Source organism: Nannospalax galili, unplaced genomic scaffold (genome assembly GCF_000622305.1).
Source record: "Nannospalax galili isolate Female #2095 unplaced genomic scaffold, S.galili_v1.0 scaffold429, whole genome shotgun sequence".
In the NCBI taxonomy this organism is placed as follows: Eukaryota; Metazoa; Chordata; class Mammalia; order Rodentia; family Spalacidae; genus Nannospalax; species Nannospalax galili.
In genome coordinates, this window is record NW_008360330.1 from 594,684 (window position 1) to 603,845 (window position 9,162).

General features: G+C 37.2%; 1 protein-coding gene across 5 annotated transcripts in view; it reads left to right on the top strand.

Annotated features, from left to right (window-relative positions):
- Rabgap1l (RAB GTPase activating protein 1 like) overlaps positions 1-9,162 on the top strand; it is an 848,174-nt gene that overhangs the window by 128,142 nt on the left and 710,870 nt on the right. The window lies entirely within an intron of this gene.

Genomic DNA, 9,162 nt, shown 5'->3' on the forward strand with positions numbered 1-9,162 from the left:
TGAATATCTACACAAAGTTTTTATAGTGAGGAGAGGGGGAAGTTGGCAGGGAAAAATCCATTGAAGTAGGGCAACTTAATTAACAGAATGATTATCACAATAACACCACACCAATTGATCACAGAGTAAATTCCATAGTAACACCACAATTCTATATAGCAAGTTATAAATCAATTAAGAGGTTACACTTGTATGATTACAGAGTAACACCAAAGTTTCTTAGCAATTACATGAGAAATGAGGGAGTCTCTCAGGCGTTAAGTGCCCAGGTTAGAACAACATGTTTGTGAGAGGCTTTCAAGTATAGTCATCTGGTTAATCTCAAACCAGGCCAGCCTTGATGTCTGAAAAACAGCTTTGCCAGAAATCAGGTCTTGCTATTTCTTGGGACAGGGGCCTACGGCTCCCGACAGAGATGTACTTCAACCCTTTAAATTTAAAAATTTTATTCATTGACACTTTCATACATGTATGCAATGTATCTTGATTATATCCACCCCACTCCTTTCACTGCCCTCCCACTTTATTCAGACTACCCCCAACACATACACTTTTCCACTGCTTCAACATTTTTTGTTCACATCTTTTTTTTTTCTGCTAATACTTATTTACATTTAGTGGTATCAGTTATTTTTATTTTTCTATTTAGCTACTATATTTCAGAAGATGTAAAAGATAGAAATGTATCTTTTTAATATTCAAATGTGTGTGTATATATATATATCCATTCATAGGAATGCTTTTCTGAAAATAAAAGGCTTAGAGAACAAAAAAGTACTGTATATAAAATCAGTAACAGATAAGCATTCCTAAAAATGCTTGCATTTTAGATAACATTTGAAAGGTTATTATTTGCAATGTAATACATTTCTTAGCAGTTGACAGGAAACAAAGGAGAAAAATGGTCAAAGATATGAATACACAAAATTGGAGGAAAGCTATTTAGATGCCTAACAAGCACATCTAAAGTCTCAATTTACAAGTAGATAATAAGAGACTGAAGAGATGGCTCCATGGTTAAGAGCACTGGCTGCTCTTGCATGTGGTTTTGAATCCCATGTGCATGTGGTTCTGAATCATGAGGGTTTGAATCCTACATGGTGACTAACAACTGTCTATAACTCCAATTTCAGTGGATCCGACCTCTTCTTCTGGTCTCTGTGGGCATTGCATGACATGGGTACACTTACATATATGCACACGTAATATTTATACACATAAAATAAAAATAATCAAAACAAAAAATGACTAAAAACAAATAGTAAGATGCAAATTAAAGTAACCATATGCTATCAGATTAAAATATGAAGTGAGAATGGGAATATAAGAAAAAGGATTATTTCCTATTGTTAATGAAACTGCCAAGTGTTGCATATTCTCTTTTTAAAAAAACAGTCTGGCAATATCTATAATGATAAAAAAAAATACCTGTAGTTGGACATAGGAGTCTCATTCTCATTCTCAGGGGACTTATTCTTTAGAAGAGTACCACTCTCCATGGATTTTTTTTTTTTGTGTGTGTGCATGTGTGTGTGTTCATGTATGTGTGTATGGGTACATGTATGTGTGTGTGTGTGTGTGTGTGTGTGTGTGTGTGCATGTGCAGGCCAGAGGTCAATGTCAGGAATCTTCCTCAGTTGCTCTCCACCTCATTTTTTTTTGAGACAGAGACCCTAACTGAACCCCAACTTTGCCAGTTTGGTTAGACTGACTAGCCAGCAAGCTTAATTTATTTTCTTTGAGACTGGGTCTGGAACTCCCTATTTACACCAGGCTGGCCTTCATCACCACAGAGATCAACATGTCTTGTCTGAATGCCTCTGCTTCCAGAGTGCTGGGATTAAAGGCATACTCTATCATGCCTAGCTGCATCTTGTTTTTTGAGACTGGGTCTCTCGCTGTCTTGGAGCTGACTAATTAGGCTAGGTTGGCTGATGGGTAAGCCCTAGAGATCCACCCATGTCCACTTCCCTAGTCGTGGGATTGCAGGTATATACTACCACATCTGGCTTTAAAAAATTGTTTTTTAAAGACATGGACTTACTAGGTAGCCCTGGCTAGCCTGGAACCTGGTATGTAGATCAGGCTGACTTTGAACTCTTAGAGATCTACCTGCCTCTGCCTCCTGAGTGCCGGGATTATAGGTAGGCACCACCATGCCTGGCTAACGTGGGTTTTTTTTAACCTGGATTCTGGCTCTCAAACTCAGGTCTCATGCTGTGCTGCAAGTACTTTACTGACTGAGCTATCTTCCCAGTCTCAAAGATATATTTTTAAAAGATGTTTATTAATAATATTGTTTGCAGTTACAAAATACTTGAAAATAAATACTTATTTACTTGGCCTCAAGCCATGGAAAAATTGGAGATGACCAAAAGAAAGAAAATACTCTTTATCAGAACTGCAATACACTAGGACCTTGGTCTTCCTTTCTCATTCTGTACACTGGGATGAGGATGGGGGTCAGTTGAGGTCCTGGCTGGTTGCATCAGGATTACCTCTGTTCTTCTAAATGGCGGATAATTATCCCCCAATTATTTGCAGCTTTCTTTAGATGGTGCTTAGTGTCACTTTGTTCCCATCTCTGGACCATATCACTTATTTTCAGGTAACAGAAAAACTTAGCGATTTCAAAAAAAAGAGCATTTTGATACATGGATCCATATGTTTTTAATTATTTACCTAGTTTGGTGGTATAAAAACCAGTTTCATCAACTCTATGACATGTGTTTTCATATTTAATATCTCTGAATGGTGTATATTTTATACTTGGTATTTTCTTAGTGGTTTTAGAAATAGTTGATTTTTCTACTAGATGAAATAATGTAACTGACTTGATGCTAAGATCTAATACAATTATGGGCTACATTTAGAAATGGTTACTAAGTCTGTGCTAAATTAATTTGCTTCCTTTTTCATTCATTCAATCAGATCATTTGTATACATATTCAAAGGGAATTGCTTCAGGCTAATCAATCCTGCCCAAACAATACTTCATTTGACAGAATTACTTGTAATATGGGAAATTTTGTAAATACTCAGTTTAATCTATTTAAAATAAAAAAAACCCTTTGCTTTTTTTATTATTATGTTAAATGTATCTAAGGCTTTTAAATTACAAATATAACTGGTAGAATTTCAGAAATCCAGTAGGTGGCAATGTCTTCAAGAGAATTCTAAAGACCCTGAGACTTTACCACAGCTACAAAGTTAGTTTGTATCAGAAGGCATTGGTGTGAAAGAACACACTTCAAATTTCATAATTTGGGCTTGTCTTGTCAATGAGAAAAGAATATTTTAAAAAAAACTTTGCATTACATAGAATTTCCAGCATACTCCTAAATAAAAAGAATAATATATTGAACCTCAGGTACATTCAGCAGTCACCTGGAATGCCAAGTATTACTTTTTTTTTTTTGAAAGATACCAATTTTTATTATGAACAAAGCCATTTGTCTGCATCTAAGGGAACCTTTTGACATTTGAGAGATTTTTATACTACAGCTGTCTGCTTTTGTAGGCATGTGTGCTATGTTGTCTAGGAGTCTTCAGTGCTTGAAATACAAAGCTTTATAGTTTGTTGCTTACTTAGCATTGTCTCTTCATGTGTACTGTTCTAGGCACTGTGACCTGTAGCATGTAGGTACTATTATGTTTGTTTCAAAGTTGAAGGAATTGAGGCACAGAGGGTTAATACCTTGTCTGAGGTTATACAACAAATAATAGTTGAGTACGTCTGCTGCTAGAATTCGTGCTTTTACTTTCTCCTGTCTCTGCTTAAAAATAAATAATAAAATAATATTTTGTATTGTCTAAACATTGAAATATGGAATGTTATTGAACACTGTACCTAATAAAATCCTGCATTTTTAAAGAAAAGATGTGAGAACTGCCTTCTGTCTTGACCATTCCCATTGTTTTATTCCCCTCCCCTTTCCGACTTATCATGTGTTGGATGTCATATATAACGCTTTAAGAACTGGACGTATGACAGAGAACACTAATAATAACTGTTAACATTTATTGAGCACTTAGTATTTGATAGCCATTAGACAATACAGTTGTGTTGACAACCTATGATGAAAGATGATAATATTATTACTCCATTTGTATAGGTGTTAAAGCAGAAGCCTAATAACTATAACTAACTGTAACTAACTATTATTTAATTAAATAATAATTAGTAACTCAGATCAGTTGGCCAGAATCTTATAGCTAAGATTTAACCCAGGCTATCTTATTTCTGAGTATGTACTCTTGATTTTTTATTTTTATTTAATCTTTATTTAATTTTTATTTTACATTTCTATTTAACTTTGTGATTTTCAAACAACATAATTTGATGGTATTTATATCCCCTCTTCTATCCCCACATCCCCTTATTGCCCCCTACCCAATTTAAGGTACTCTAGAGTTGAGTTCAATTTATGTCTTCAAATGTCCTTTAGTGTGGGTCCATCCATTGGAGCCTGGTTAACCTACCAAGAGTCCCATGCATAAAAGTGTCTGTCTCTGACTCTCCCAGAAGCCATCTGTTGCCACAGTTTCCTTGGGGGTGGGGTGGGAGCTTCTTACCCACTTCCTCATGTCTATGCTGGGATTTTGTCTGCTTTGAGCTTTCATGGGACTTGTTGCATGCTGTCACTGTTGCTATGAGTTCATATAAGTAACTGATCAGCTGTCTGGAAAACTATGTTTTCTTGTGGTCATCTGCCACCTCTGGCTCTTAAAATCTTTCCTTCCCATCTTCTGCAATGATCCCTGATCCTTGGGAGTAAAAGTTTGATATAGGTGTCCTATTCAGGGATAAGTGCTTTGAAGCCTCTTGTTCTCTTCACATTGGCCATTTGTGGGTCTCTATGTTAATCACCATTTGTTGCATAAGGAAGTTTCTCTCGTGAGAGATGAGAGATACATTAATCTATGGGTTTAATAAGTCATTAAGAGCTAGTTTATTATGATAATTATTTAGTGGAATAGTAATATTAGGTTCTCCCCTATTATTATGTAGTAGCCCTGACTGGTCTAGGACTCACTATGTGGGGTAGGCTTGGCTCACAGAGATCTATGGGTCTCTCTTCCCTCATGGGTCATTAGCCACCTGAGAACAAAGGGAGCAGAAGCGATGAACAGGGTCAGGAAGGCCCTGAGTACAACGGAAAGAACTTCCGGGAGTCAACTTCAGTGAGACAGCTCATTTATTTAGGGGATTTGGAGGGAATATATAGGGTGAAGATGGCAGCCAGAGCTTTACCTCATAGGTGTTCATTGTATGCTTTGTTTACATGTGGCAGGAGGACCCTATGATGTAGAAAGGGGAGGTGGGATTGACTGGCTGTAGTGCAATGCCTAATTATCATACGGGCAAACCAGGGGCAGCATTTGCAGGGAACTATGTAAAAGGTCATGTTCCAAATAAGGTCAGGTATCTATGCTTGGAGTCAGGCATCTGTGCTTGGAGACGCTTTCCAAATAAGGTCAGTCAGAGAGTAGGAAGCCCCTGCTGAGAAAGGGAGTCCTCCATTTTGAGCTGAGCTGGGAGAGCTGTCTGGACATGGTGGACTACGACCTTAATGGCAGGGTCCCCCAACAGAGATCCACATGCTTCTTGACTCTGCACCCTTCCCACGCTCCCTCCTTCCCTCCCACCCTCCCTCCCTCCCTCCCTTCCAAGATAGGTTGTCCCTATAGCCCCAGCTGGCCTAAAACAGGCTGGCCTCAATCTCACAGAGATTGCCTGCCTCTGCCTCCTGAGTGCTGAGATTAAAGGTGTGTACCACTACATTCAACTTGTGTGTATATTTCTAAAAGATGAAATTTAATTAAATCTTGATTGTATTTCAGACTTAAAATTAATTAAAACAGTAAGAAAATAGATGAATTGGTAATCGCCATCATTTCAAAACAGTTTGAAAATGAGAGTGTAGATGTTGGGACATTCAAATAATTTCTGAATGATTTCAAATTGTCCATGTCTAAGAGAAAAGTTAAATTATAGAATAGAAAACTTACATTAAAAACAGAGATGAGAAAGCAAGGTGATTGTAATTTGACTTGTATGAGGTGAGGGAGGTCAATGTCTACTGAAGGACTCCTTCTGAAAGGTTAAAGTGTCATCATAGGTGATCAGGTCAGGAACTTCCATTGTTCTCAAACAGGAATGGTCATTTAAGTTCTTGTTCAGCTGACCTTTTCCCCAGGTTTAGTATAACCACATGTAGAAATACTGTGAGATATTTTCCTGTGCATTTAAAATATATTATTACTAACATATTAAAATGCATTATTATTAGCAATATTATCTCGCACCCATTTGGGTGCTTTGAATAGCCTTTCAGTTTATGCTGTATAATCAAAAAATGAGAAAGGGGATTTGTTTTTGTTATATTAATATTATGACTAGTTGATTTTTGTTCAGCATTGCTCTTTATTCTGTATAAATCATTTCAGGACAAACAATACTATATACAATAGTGAATGGATTGCTTTATTATCTACTAACAAGAAGAGGTTTTCTAATGGTGGTAGTTTTAGTTCTTGTGGAAGGATAATTGGGAAGAGATTTTAGTTTTAGTGTGCTCTTATGCCATTCTGTTCTTAAAATTATCTTCTGGCTTGCTGTGTTAACCAGAATGAATTAATGATAAAGCAGCCTGAGTACAATGATTGGATTTTTGTAGATAGGCAATCAGTTTGTGCCACAGCTGACATTGGTAGAAAGGAAGGATTTATATGAGTTATTTTTTAAAAAATTTACAGTTTTGGGGCTAGAGAGATGGCTCAGTGGTTAAGAGCACTGATTGCTCTTGCAGAGGACCTGGGTTCGATTCCCAGCACCCACATGGTGGCTATGAACCATCCTTAACTCCAGTTCCAGAGGAATCCAAAGCCCTCTTCTGACCTCTGCAGCATTGCACGGCATGGGTGCACTCACATACATGCAGGCAATACACTCATACACAGAGGATCTCTTCTGACCTCCATAGGCACTGCATGACATGGGTGCACTTACATACACGCATGGGGACTCATACACATAAAAATAAAAATAATAAAAAATAAAATATTTTAAAAAATATGTCTGTTTTAACTTGTGATAAGAGTTGAGTTCTTCCTCATTCAATTTCATGTCTTACAGGGTTTATATTGAGTATAATAATGTATAACTGTATTAATTCAACACTGTGAACCTAAAAATTACAGCCAATTTTGAAAGAGATGCATCTTCACTCTGGAAACTGTTACTATGTCAATGCTGTTGTAATGAAATGCTTCTAATTATGTGGCTATTAAATAAATTAAAAAAACAGCTATAAATAAATAAATAAATACATAAATACATTTGAAAAAAAGGGTTGGGTTCGTAAGTCAGTGCAAGACTATGGGAATCCAGTGATTGGGTTCTGGTGGGCTAGAGTAGATGTGAGCCCTGAAGCAGCTAGAATGTAGCTGGTTCCTGAGCAGGGGAAATCAAGATCCAGTGGGTGGGGTTTGACTTAACAAGCTAGTCAGGAGGTCTCAGGCAGGTCAAGCAGGAGGGGACCTAGGCCCAAGGCAGGGATGGGGGCAACATGAGGGAGGTCTAACTAGCTTAGCAGAGCAGATATGACCCCTGGAACAGGGAGGATTTTTGAATTTTTTAAAGACAGGGTCTCACTATTTAGTCCTGGCTGGTCTAGAAGTCTCTGTATGTATCAGGCTGGCTTTGAAATCATAGAGCTTGTCTTTGTCTGCCAAGTGCTGGGATTAAAGGCATGTACCACCACACACAGCAGAGTTCGTTAAAAGAATACTTTTTAGTTTGAAATAACTGTAGACTCAAAGGAAATTGCAACAGAGAAGGTTAATGTATACTTCTCCAGTTTTGCCAGTGGCGTCATCTTGCTTAACTATAGTACAGTATCACAATTAGGAAATTGACATCGATATAATCTGTAGACCTCAGACCTATATTGGAGTTGTTTTAGAAACTTTTTTGTAAATCGTATTTCTTCTGTATCATGGTGAAATTTCAGAATTTATTGCTTTAAAACATTTGCGTTTGTAACCTGGATGCTAACTAATTAGAAACTGTGAAGTGTTTTGATTGTTTATTGCTTCTTGTCTCTAAATCTACTCCCGTACCTGATCCATGGAGCTTTAGACATTTCTCCTTTGCAGCAAACACAATATTCAACTACGACAGTAGAGGGTGCTGGAGGGACACTTCAGGAAGAAGGGATTTCTTCCTTCTGCTATACTCTGATGATTTTTCTTGCTTTTACCACAGGAATGATGTTGCACCCTCGTTAGCTGCTCGTGTGTACAGTCCCTCTGTTGATCTCATAGCTTTAGTTTTGGCAAAGTGAGGCCCTCCTGCAGCCCTCTCAATAGAGACATGGTATGCTCCAGACTGTGTACCATCTTGTCTATGTGTTGGCTCCAGGAATCTTGATTTTCCTTGCTCATGTTTCTGTCAGACCACTGCCTGGTTACTGACTGCCTGGACAAGTCAAGCTACTTCTTTGCTACCCACGGAGCTTCATTTATGCCTTTCCAGAGAAACCTGAGTGCCAGGGAAAAAGATACTCCCCACCCTTTCCAAGTTTGCTCTTCTTTAGGATATATTCCCTTTCTTTACAGTTATTCTCCTATTACAGTAAATAATTTTTTATTGTAAAGTTTTCCTGTTCAAATTATTATCTGTTTATCTTCTTACTGGATTTTGATTGGCAGTCTTTAATTGAATTAGTTTCTAATGGTATTAACCAGTCCTACAGATAAGGTTTTTAATACTTTACTGGGAAACAAACCAAGCAAGTCAATAAAGCCCAAACACCCAAACAATTATTTTAGATGTCATGATAATGATAATAGTAACAACTTTGTAATATTTTTAAAATATATATTTATCCTATTCCAAGTGTTTTATGTACAGACTTTTTCAAATCAAAACAAGAAACTATAAAGTAGATTTTTTTTGCGGGGTGGGGGGAGCAGGGATCTACAACATGCTGCTTTACCTTGGTAAGAAATATAACTACCTAATAAGAGGCAGCATAAAGAATGGAATGAGGACATTTTGCTATTCTTTCGAAAGCCTTTCCATTTGACTTCTGTATGGCCTTTTTAGGCAGAGAAGTAGTTTAGGGATATATATTATGTTCTTATAGAAAGAATAAA